Source organism: Corapipo altera, unplaced genomic scaffold, assembly GCF_003945725.1.
Source record: "Corapipo altera isolate COAL_440 unplaced genomic scaffold, ASM394572v1 79, whole genome shotgun sequence".
Taxonomy (NCBI): domain Eukaryota; kingdom Metazoa; phylum Chordata; class Aves; order Passeriformes; family Pipridae; genus Corapipo; species Corapipo altera.
The window spans coordinates 1047245-1058146 of NW_020884927.1; positions in this window are offsets into that span (position 1 = coordinate 1047245).

Sequence of the window (10902 nt, forward strand, 5' to 3'; positions counted from 1 at the left end):
ACCCTTCCCAAGCATCTGTTCCAGGCACTAAAGGCTGTAGAAGGGTATGCTAATAAGAACATTAAGAATGTTGTTTGTTTGCCTTTTTCTGTGGAAAATGTTGCCTCTACCAAACAAAAATGATGACAAGTCTCTGCATCTGCTGGGAATTGCAAATTAGTACTAAGCTTGCACAATGATCACTGATAAAGTACATTTGCTGAGGTAATATGAGGTCCCTCGACAGCACTGGTGATGATTCAGGCTTTTAGGCATTCAGCTGCAGGTGGGTCAATAGGACTGTTTTGCCACCAGAGTTCCAGGATTGCCTTAGTTTATCTTTAGGAGCCTAATTTTTTGATTCCTAATTTGAAATCTTAGTAGCTCATTGGATTATGAGAGGGTTCTCTCAGTTTGCAGATGGAAGCTTTTCTTCCTATGTTTTCTGTTTCCTCTCCCTGAGAGGTTTGTATCCAGAGAGCTGACATTTAGCTAAGTGAGAGCAAATGCCTCAGAGCACAAAACTGTACCTCCATCAGTGCCTCTGAGAGCAGCCTTGTCCCATCTTAGATTTCTCTGATGATGACTGCTGCGTTTAACATAACCACCATGATAGTCTAAAACTAAATAAAGGTTACATTAGTCAGAAAAAAAAATATCCTTCTCTTCTTTTTCTAAGATGTGCAGCTAAAATAAGATGGAGTTAGAATCACAGTCATTTAGGTAGGAAAAGACCATTAGGACTCTGGAATCAGCAGTGCTTCCTCTCCATGCTCTTTGCTTCATCTGCTAGTCTCCCCTTATACCTCCTTGTCCTCTACCTCACCCAGCACCTTCATTTCCCTTTTCTAAATCATAGTGAAAACCACATCTTCTGAAGGTGCCCTTGTTACAATAATGAATCCCTCTGTGATTGCACTCCTGGTATTGTTTTGAGCTGTACACACTTCTGAATGTAGTCTTTGATCTTGTAAGGAAGCCTGAGGATACAACTTCTTGCAGGATTGGTGCTCTGTGTTGTAAGTTTAGGATGGCAGGGATCCAGCCTTGCTCTGGACCACTTGTGCCCTGGCCATGAATGGTGTCATGCTCTGTGTAATATTCCTAAATAATTAAATCACTTTAGGAGTCAGAGTTTGGTCTAAAATATTGTTATTGTTCCGTTCCACAGTGTCCAGATAGATTCTTCCTTGGCAGGATTTTTATTTGATTTTGCAAGATTTGTAAGTGCTTACTTTATCTTTCAAATGACAGTGTGTTCCTTCCTCACACGGTTATTAAACAGCCATGCTTTTCAGCTTCCAACTTCAATGTTATTCCATTAAAAAATGCTCAGAAGTGTGAAACTGCTCTGAAGAAAAATGTAATTGTGCAATTGAAGCAAGAGAAAGCACCAGGGTTTTGTAAGATGTTTCTGTGAATGTAAATATGTGTATGTGCACAGAATAGACTGGTACCCAAGAGAGCAGCATATACATTTGTAATCAAATCTCACTTATATTTAAAACTTGCTCCTTCTGTTAAACACGCAAATATTTCTGTTCTCTTCGCAAATTCTGCCTCTCTGCTCATTACCAAACCTTTCAGAAAAGGCATAAGCCCAAATCTTCCTCTGATCAGGCTCTTAATGTGTTCTGTGTGGTCTTTATTTAGACTGTAAACTTGCTGAAATAGGAAATGTCTTATGAAAAAAACAGCTACACTGTCTCATTTCACATCCAAATTCTTCTCCCATACCAGCTGTGTGTGTTTGCCTAGCAGCAAGTCTGCTGTTAATGAATGACTTGTTCTCATTAGCTTGTCAGGCTGGATGTGTAGCTTGTAGTTCCCAGTCATACAGAGCAGTGCTCCTTCCCTTGTAGCTTCTGGTAAATCAAACAATGGGATACACAAAGCCTTGTGTCTCTGAGTCTGACCTTTGTACTTGGAATCATTAACTGCCACAGAATGCCAAAATAAAGTAACTGGCTGCTGGTTAAATGTATTTAACATAAGCAGTGCCCTAGGGACTCCCTGGTGTGGGGATTGTTGCAGGTTTTACCGCTGGCTGCCACTTCTAAATCTTCTTTAAAAGAGGGGAAAATTAATTCCCTGATCAGCAGAGCCACACGAGTTGTGCTCTATATGTTTGTTTTGTGAAGCTGAGGTCCGGAGTGGATTCCTGACACCTTGGAGGTTTCAAATTGAGGCCCTGAGCAGCTTCCTCTGACTTTGAAGCTGGCTGTGCTTTGAGCAGGAGACTGGACTGGATGCAGTCGCTGCCAACTTAAATTCTTATTCCAATAGAAGTTGAGTTCATGTGCAGGATTCTTCCATTCAGGGCATTAATTAAGACTGTCCTCTAAGAAAGCTGAATTTTTCACAAAACCCATTGGAACTGAATATTTCTTGAACCTCTGTCTCTCCATCTGACTTGTATTTCATTGGCCAGCAGGTTCAAAAGTTACTGAGAGGTAAAAGACAGCTGGGGCAGACAGAGAGACACTCCCTTCCACATACACATAGGACAACTGTATAAGCCTTGTTTTGTTAAGAAAACCATTCTTCCCTTCATGTTTGTGCAGAAAACTTGTCAAGTGTGCATCTAATGAGGCCTGAAGTCATGCTACACGCTCCCAGCTGCAGCCAACCTGAAATAATTCCTCCCCAGAGCCAGCAGCACATCTCACACAGCCGAGGCATGTACTGTGCAATCCGAGCTATGCAGAGAAGTTGAGACATTTAGGAGTGAAACCCGGGCATGGTTTTACTGATAGCAGAGATTACATGGCTGTGCTCACACGAGCGTGTGTTTGTCTGCCTGGTGCCTCTCTGCCAGCAGACACGGGAGCGTGTCTGGTACCTCTCCCTCGTCCTCAACTTTCCTGTAGCCGGGACTGACAGAAAGGGGAATTTGACCTCAGTGTGTGAGAGACCGCCTGGCTGTCTGCCTTTCCCTTTTTGTCTGCTCTCTCTGAGGATGCAGTCACACTACAAAATTACCTTGAGTCATCTGTCCTGCAAGTTTTTTCCCATGGGTTGCCTGCGATAAAGGGCAGACACACAAGGAGAATTATTAATCTGTGCTGCGAGGGGAGACACTGATATGGTGTCTGAATCCTCTGTGGATTGTATGGGCTTCTGAGATTTCCATCTACCTGAGCCTTCTCTCCCCAGCATCTCTTCTGCAAGGGACCAGTTCCACAGCTTCAGTCCACACAGCTTGCTGATCAGCCATGAGCCTCCTTTAGCAGATTGTTCTGCTTCCCTTTCTCCCAGATTGCAGAGAACACACCTATCTTCCTCTGCTTTTGATGGCCCTGGAAAACGTTACTTCTGTGTTCCTGGGAAAGAGCTTCAGAGCACTTCTATTTTTTGCCTCGCAGGGAAGCAGAAACTGTGAAATTATCAGCATCCTCTGGTTGTATGTTCCCTGGAGCTGTTATACTGCGCAGTCTGAAATAGAGATCCGGCCTCGGGGATTTGCTAATGATGCATTCAGTCTCAGCATGGCACGTGCTCATTCCTGGGGAGTTACTGAGTTAGCATTTATAGTTCTACACTTTTCCTCTGAGTAGATGAAACCCTCTGATTTTCCCTCAGCACTGAGGTCTTGGGTGTTGGATTCTCTTCTCATGACAGCTTACTTGGAATGTCACCAGGAAGCTTTCAGCCTGGATCCTTCCTCCGAAAATCACAGACTACAGTAGCATCATGCCAGAGATTCTCCCATAACTTGGTGTCTGATCAGTAGGTAACAGGAAAATGAGGTCTTGTTAGACACAGTTTCAAAATAATAAACCCAAGACTTGTGCACAGAAGGTGGGTGATTGGTGTTGTAGGCACTGGAAGCCTTTTGTATCTTGGGGAATAAGCTCACAATTAGGAAGCAAGGAGTCAGCAGCCACTGAGGAAAGTTCAAGTGGAAAAACTGTGAGGAGTGAGCACTGCTGGATGTTTTGATGGTGGTCCCCTAACGTGGGTCACTACTGTAGAGAAAGAGCAGTGGTAAAGGATGAAGTGAATTCACTCAAGGTTTGCCTTGTTCTCTGGTTGCTTTGTCAATTTATGTTTCTTCAGCCACTTTATGCAATGAGGGATTTTTTTGTGTGGGCAAGGGTTGAACTAACAGGAACACTTTTACTATATTTCATATTAACTTGCTGGTGAAGACAAGACCTCTCTTGCATGACCTACATGCCTGAACTCAGAATCCCTCTCCTGGGCCTGCCATCTTCAGATTTAAATTCTTTAAACAAGCTCAAGTTTTCATCTCCTCATCCATATTTCCAAAGCATGTAAGCCTCAAGGCACTAGGCCAACAACGGAATAGTGCTGAGCACAAAGATGTTTTTGTAACCACATCAACTCAGCCCAAGGCAGATCAACTGCAGCAAGCCCTGCAGATTGCTTCACCTCCCAGTGTAGTTCCATCAGAACCTCCCATTTTTGCTAGTCCTCAGCTGATAGCAAAAACGCCTCTTTCAGCTTTGTAACTCTGACTTCTATTTTTTTTTTTCACTTTCAGTGAAATGCTCTTGAGAGCTGCCAGAGACTCAGCTGTGACACAGACCTATCTGAATTCAGCGGTTGGGAAGTGTTCCTTCACGCTTGTCATCCATCTCCTTCAATAAGCACTGCATTGTACCAAGGCTGTACATTCTTTACTGCTCTACTTGTTGCTATGGCCAGTGGTGCCAAGTTTCAGTCTGATTCTTTTGGGAGACTGGGCAGAACTCTGGATTTTCTTTCCTTCTGCTTTGTCTGTGCTCCTGCCCCCTACAGTGTTCTCCCCTACCATCACCCAAAACTTCTTTCCGAGGCAGGAAAGCACTGCCCTCTCCAGTCCCTCCACTTATAGGACCAGCAGCAATCCCTCCTTGGCCTGAATCATTGCAGCAGAGAAGCAAAAACACGGATGGATTCCCTCTCTAGCCAGGTGTTTCCAAAATCGGGGAGAACAGGAAGGAACAGACAGGAATGGCCTTGAGCAGACAAGAGGGAAGTTTTTGGCAGGGGAGCTCCACAGGCACGGTGTTGTCAGACCGTTGTCAGACCGTATGAAGCTTGGGAAAGGCGCTCGCAGAAGGGAGAGCAGCGGGACACGCTGCCTCATCGCCATGGAAACAGCCAAAGAGCTGGCTGGGAACATTTAGAAATGTCTCCTGCTTGGGATGACTTTTGGTACATGTCATCTATCTTTGCAGTGATTAAAACTAGGTGGAAAAGAGGAAATGTCTGACACTGAAAGTGAAAAAACTCTTTTCTTTCTTAGTTTATAGTGGAGAGTCAGTCTTCCATGGCTTTATGAAGATATTTGTTCTCCTCTGAGACATATGTCCTGGTTTTGATGAGGATTATTTTTTTCCCCATGTTCTCATATTTTTTTGGGTCTTTCATTACAAAGATCAACCGCTTTTGGCATTATGATTCAGCTGCCATTGAGATGCTCCTGGACTTCTCCATGGTGTTCCCCATGTGCCCTGTGTGATATTTCTCAGCAAGATCTCTCCTTGATGACCCTAAGGATCCCACACTCCCTCAAAGAGGCTGGTCTGTTCTCACCATAGCACCTCAGTGGGTTTTTTACCACGGCTTTCAAGTCCTTCCCACACCTTTCCCACAGGCTCATAATGTTATTTTTGAAGACAGTCTAAAAGATTAATATATATATATATATATTGCAGCTGTGTATGAATGCCCTGCCCTAAGAATATGCTTCTGTTTCCACAGCTGGGGAGCGGAGAAGGCTGTGGAAATCTCCCACATTAGAAAAGTGAAAAAAATGAAAGCACATAGAAAGTTATCAGTCCCCAGAACCTACACTTTGCAAAGTACAGAATAGGTAGGACTACATGATTACCTCCAAACAGCTGTCTTGGGAATCATCCTGGATCTGTCATTCCATAAGCACTAATTCTCTTCCACGTCCATCAGCAATCAGCGTGTTTATACTGTAACAAATAAGTGGGAGACAAGGAATTGGTAAAAATACTGGCTTACGCTGTTTTCTCCACCTTAGAGCAACAGCAAAGTGGTTTGTATTTATTTAGGAAAAAGAGAAAGGATTCACATGCTTATAAAATATGGAGAGGCAGAGATTACTACTACAGAGTGGTAAGCTGTCATTAAACTGGGAGTGAAATGTCTGCTCTCCACCTGCTGTGTCTTACCTTCACAAGGAAGGGTCCCAGCTGTGTAGCACAGCTGGCAGCCTGTGGAGTCACAGGGAACATGCACAGTGGCTCCTGTAGGAGCGGGAAGGAGACACTGGCCAAGTTCAGTGTTGCGTTTCCACAAAAATATTTAGAAAGCCATTCTATGCAGGAGAGTCAATACCAGTAACTAGACCTGTTTGTTCTGGAACTTGTCCCTCTGAAGTCACTCTTCCAGGGCTGACTGTGCATTTAATTCCATGTATCCCTGCCGAAACAACTTCAGAGACCCTCCCACCGAGGCAGTTCAATATTTTCATGCATTTTTAATATGCAGCAGAATAAGCTGCAAAATAAATCTGAGGTTGGTTTGGGCTGGTGTCACGAGGAGAATGCTGATAATCTACAAGATGGTTGGGACCCAGATGAAATTGTTTCTGAGCCTAACAGAAGGAGAAAGCTGCTTTGTCAGAAAGGGTAAAGAACAGCTTCAGAAAGCACAGTTCAGCTTCGCAGGGCGAGACAGAAGTTACACAGATTCAATGCCTATCAGGATTTGATGTTTAGCCAGATAAGAAGGATCTCCTCCTTTTTTAAATATACTGAGGAAACAACCTCCTCAGCTTAAACAAATACAACCCCAATTGTTACACCAGCCCAGCTGGCAAGGTTCATTCTATTGCCTAAAATGGTAGGGAGAGGAAAAATTATTTGCCCCTCAAAAAACAGTGCAAGTTTCCCTTTCAGCAATGGAATCACAGCAGTTAAGTTGGCTTTTGCACCTCCTGCTTGGTCACGGCAAGAAGTTCATCATTTGAATTTCTGAGCTGGGAGAGGAAGCCAGAAGCTTGCTGGCTGGCAGCAGGGCTTCGCTTTGGAGGTTTTTTTTTTAAGGATGATTTCAGCTCGGTAGCAAAATGTGATGTTCGAGTAAGGACACCACTGCCCTCTGCTGAGGGCTGCGAGTGTTTCTCCCTGTGTGTTTCATCTGCCGGCGAAACCAGCAGCTTCATGGCTTGGAACGCAAGTGTAATTCCTGCTGCTTCTGTCTTTCCTCCAAAGTTTGCTGATCTGAATCTCTTGCACCAAATATTTTGAAAACTCTACGCCTCACGCAGAGTAAAGAGGAGCAAGGGTAATTACACACAAAATCTTGACATGATGATAGCAGAAACTGTGAAACTTGAGCCGGAGTTTTTAAAAAGCAATCTTTATAATTTATAAACACTTCAGGCATCCTCAACAATGTGATATCTGCTGGAGCTAGTTTTCGGTTTTCCTGCCAAAATTCAGTCACGCATTATCAGATCAGGCTGAAGTCCTCCACAGTTTCTTAAATTATTTTCTTTTTTAAGTGTAGCACTTGCCTGACCGAGTTTTGGCCTCTTAAATGCACACCATTATTTCTGGTTATGCAAAAATAGAAGCTCGTTCAATGCTAAATTTATGACTGGTTTTACATTCTAAACCTAACGTTGCTGTAATTTAGTTAATATTGTTTTTGAGTGGAACGTGTAACAATATTTTTAACCGCTTGAGGGAGCTCCTTCATTTATCCATCAGAATGTTCCCATTCTGCTTACACATTGTGAAATTCTAAACCACACTTTTAAACAGCATATTATAGGATTTGCTGAAATATATGAAAGCGTTGAGACTCTCAAGTGACTGACTTTAAAGGCCAAATAGAAGCTTTAAAGGAATTAATCATTTTGGTCAATAAATGAGGGCATCAGAAACAGCCACATCTACTCACTCCCTGGGCTGACTGACACCGAAAATCTTAAAATAGAAAATAAATTAGAATTACACAGAATTAAAAGTAGGCAGTTTTAATCACATCTATTTTGCAACAGTGCCAAACGTGACAGGAAGGAACAGGACCAGGCACAGAAATAAAGAGAAGGAAAGAAAGAATCATAAAATCATAGAATAGCCTGAGTTGCAAGGGACCCACAAGGATCATTATGAAAACTCCTGGACCTGCACAGGACAGCCCCCAAAATCACACAGTGTGCCTGAGAGCATTTTCCAAAGAAAGAAAGAAGGAAAGAAAGAAAGGAGGGGAAAAAAGCAGCACTCCGAAGTCCCATTGTTGCCTGGTACTGGGAAGGCTGAAAGCCAGTGAAGTTGAGACAAAAATTGGGGTGTCAGGTTACCACAGGCTCCCACCCCAACAACGGGAACGACCACGCGGTGATTCAGCCAGGAGTGCTCAGGAACAGCTGTGGTTGGGCAATCGTTGAGCAACACAACTCATAGGATTAATGTACAACGCTCCAGAAAACCAAGATTACAAGCACCGTGGTGACAAGCAGGGTAAATGATGCAGCTGATGAAACGGGGCAGCAATTTGGACCGGGGAAGACAACAGCAGATGATGGGCATGAGTGGCAGGAAGCAGAGGTGGCAGTGCCTTTTTCCAATTGCTTGTGTAAATACTGGGAAGGAAGGTAAGGAGAGCGGCTGCTTTGCTTTTCAGCCTCGGTGAGCTGCAGGTAAACAGCCTCTAAAGAGAAGGGAAGGTGGGCTGTGGAACAGCTCTGCCCGGGAAAAACCGAGAGAGCAGGGAGGGAGCTCAGTGCCCGTCACACAGCGCTGCTTTGGCCTGGGAGATTGGTCAAAAGGTGTTAGTAAAATCTGGTGGCACCTCTCCACAGTTTTCTTACGGCAAAATAAGCAAAGCTAACTAGTTCTGAAGGTTAGCTGCACTTTTCTTTCTCATTTTCCTACCACCCGTAGTTAGGCTTTTACTAACTGGATAAAACAGTGTAATCAATTTGTTGAACTTGCACTTCACTGTAAATAGCTGGCACAGCATTTTTGTCATAAGGGCACCAGTGCTCACGTATGGCCTGACCCAACAGTATCTCTAAGCAGCACTGTGTTAAAGTTGACTTCTTAAGAACAGGGACAGGTTTATGTGAGCATTCCTGCTGCTACCACCCATGCAGCTATTTGCATTTCGGCAGTGACAGGGTTTTATTATGTTCTTTTAATTTTTACAAGTTTTCCTATTAAGCAGCATGAAAGATGGGTGATGGGATAATAGTGTGAACACACATTGCCAACTAAATCAGGTTCAGACTTTTTCATTCAGTGGCTCTACTCAGAATCCCAAGAGGCTGTATAAAACAACTTCTGAAAGTTCCAGCAGTTACACATTTAAAAGTGTGTCTTGGGTGCATGTCGGTCAAAACAAATTTTAGTGACAGGTCTGATAAGGTGAAATGCAACAGAAATGTTTTAATACCACGTTGTAGCTTTGTACCTCGGTTTGTGGCGACCTTTCAAGGTACACCTGGGTACATACTGTGCACAGCACAGCCCTGAAGTCATGAGGAGGAGGAGAGATGTATTTGCAGTAGGAGATTAGTGGCTTAGTTCTCCTGTCTTTAGGAAAACTTTCCCATTTGCAGTGTGAAATGCAGCTCCTGGGAGGTTACTAGAGTTTGTTGGCTGGTGACGTGTTCAGTGACTCACCGCCCGTCACGAGCCTGTGTCTGTCTGAGGAGAGAGAGAGAAAGCGAGGTCCAAACCCCAACCTTTCACACAGTTTTTGACCCTCCGTCTGAGACTGGAGGGAGAACTGTCCAGCCAGGCCCCTGCTCGGCTCCCCCAGACGCATGAGCTGCAGCTCCCACTCCCAGGGTAACCCTTGTGAGGGGGAGCACTCCCTTGCCACAGATTCCCCTTCTTGGGGGACTGGGGGTACTGTTGAAGTTGGGGGGCACTCCACTTTTACTTCCCTGTAAAAATACCTACCCTGGCTCCTGTTTGGAAGAGCCTCCCCGGGGAGGACACTTTGAGCCCGGGTGCCACGGGAAGCGCTTGTTTAGCAACCCGTGCATTCCCACTGAAGGACGAGCACAGATAACGTGGCCGGGCCCTCCCGGCCTTGGCTGCCGTGTCCTCCCAGGGCCTTGAAATAAGTTCTCCTTGTGCCGGGGATGTGGGGAGCGGGAGGTCCTGAGGGCAAGGGCAGACACTGCCTGTGGGGGGCACTGAGCCCAGCACTGGGCTGGGTGGGCACAGCTGTCCCACATCCCGGTTGGTCCCATCGGCCAGACTGACACAGCTGATCCACAGCTGGAACCGGGACACCAACTGGATTGACTCATTGGAACTAGGACTGACTGACATTCCCTCAGCTGGACTGACGCTGGAACCAGGACTGGTGATCTCTTTTCCTTCCTTTCCTTCCTTCCTTTCCCTTCTTCCTTCCTTTCCCTCCTTCCTTGCTTCCTTTCCTTCCTCCCTCCTTTCCTTTCTCTTCAATCAATCTCTTCCTCTCTCTCTTCCCTTTCACCCTACCCCTTTATCCAGACAGAACCCACTGCCGTGTGCTTACACAGCGGGTCAGGGACCAACATACCAATTTCCACGCCAAGTGTGTAATTTACCAATAAAACTTTCTGAACTGTTTGCGGACCCTCTGGCTCTTGTTGCTCCTTTCGAGCATTTACCAGCCTTGGGCGCTGCCTTCCCCTTGCGGGTGGGTCTCCACATTTCTCGGCGCATTAACTCCCCGCCTCAGGATCACCGGGAGAAGGCGGCGATTCCTGAGGGAGAGGAGGGGGGAGCTGAGGGGGGGGTCGCGCGCCCCCACGTGCGCCTCACGTGCCGCGCCCCCCGCCCCGCCCCTCCCACGCGGAGCCGCCTCCCCAGCCAATGGGCGGTGCCGCCGCTCGCCCCGCCCCCTGCGCCGTGACGTGCGCGAGCCCCGGGAAGAGGCCCCGGCGGGAGGAGGCGGGAAGGGGGAACAGGGGAAAGGGAAGCGGCCGCACGC